Below are 734 nucleotides of genomic sequence, written 5' to 3' on the forward strand. Positions count from 1 at the left end.
GTGGGAGATTCTCTTCTTCAATTTGCAGAAAATTATATATTTCCCTTAAAGCAACTTGTTTCTTATGAGCGGGGAAATATTTAGCGGAGAAGTAATAAATCATATCCTGGGGACTACACACACAACCAGGATCAAGAGAATTAAACCGTATCTTAGCATCACGCTTTAATTAATGAGAACGGAAATAACTTAAGGATATAATAGTAGCGAGTTTTCTCATCATTAGTGAACAGGGTGGCTATATCATTTACTTTAGTAAGATGTGCCACAACAGTTTCAGATTCATAGCCATAGAAAGGATCAAATTCAACTAAAGTAATTATTTCAGGATCAACAGAGAAATCATAATCCTTATTAGTAACAAAGATAGGTGAAGTAGCATAAGCAGGATCATATTTCATTCTAGCATTCAGAGTTTTTTTGTTTCAGCTTACCTAATATTTTCTTAAGATCACTCCTATCATTGCAAGCAAGAAAATCTCTAGCAGTTTCTTCATCCATAACATAACCCTCTGGAACAACAGGCAATTCATATCTAGGGGGAGAATCTTCATCATCACTTTCATCAATATTATCAGTTTCAATAATTTCATTCTCTCTAGCCCTAGCAAGTTGTTCATCAAGAAATTCACCAAGTGGTACAGTAGTATCAAGTATAGAAGTAGTTTCATCATAAGTATTATGCATAGCAGAAGTGACATCAGCAATAACATGCGACATATCAGAATTAATAG

Source organism: Triticum urartu, chromosome 3 (genome assembly GCF_003073215.2).
Source record: "Triticum urartu cultivar G1812 chromosome 3, Tu2.1, whole genome shotgun sequence".
Classification (NCBI taxonomy): domain Eukaryota; kingdom Viridiplantae; phylum Streptophyta; class Magnoliopsida; order Poales; family Poaceae; genus Triticum; species Triticum urartu.